Source organism: Triticum aestivum, chromosome 3D (assembly GCF_018294505.1).
Source record: "Triticum aestivum cultivar Chinese Spring chromosome 3D, IWGSC CS RefSeq v2.1, whole genome shotgun sequence".
Taxonomy (NCBI): domain Eukaryota; kingdom Viridiplantae; phylum Streptophyta; class Magnoliopsida; order Poales; family Poaceae; genus Triticum; species Triticum aestivum.
The window spans coordinates 186,711,487-186,712,037 of record NC_057802.1 but is presented as its reverse complement, the minus strand read 5'-3'; positions in this window follow the sequence as shown (position 1 = coordinate 186,712,037).

Genomic DNA, 551 nt, shown 5'->3' with positions numbered 1-551 from the left:
TCTGAGGAGCTATCCGTAACCAGCGAGATATGCGCTTCGTCAGATAGCATAGTTTGTTCTGAAGACCATGTTTTCACTCCAGAATTTGCCATCACCGTGTGAAATGGCTGATGCACACGAAGAGCAGTTGAATGTACTAACATTGTTGACAAATGTAATATGTAACGGAAAAAAGGATGGCCTGATATAATTTACATATAAGATGACTGGCTAAGCAGGATGGCATTGCAAAATTCACATATATGATGCCTGGCTAAACAAGATGGCGTTGCATAATTCACATAAACGATGAATAAACTAAACAGATGGCATTCGCACAAAGGATGTCTAAACTAAGCAGATGACATATTTGATGTATAAAGTAAGCAATGCAAGACACCATATGCATGATATAACCAACATCAGCATGCCAAGTTAGAGCGAAGACCTCAGGGGGGTAAATAGGAGTTGTCTTCTCCTTCTGAATCCCCCTTAGAACAGATATCTTCCTCTCGATTACAATCCGAAATGCGTGGAGGGGGGGGGGCTGCCTTTGCGCCTACCATGGAGCG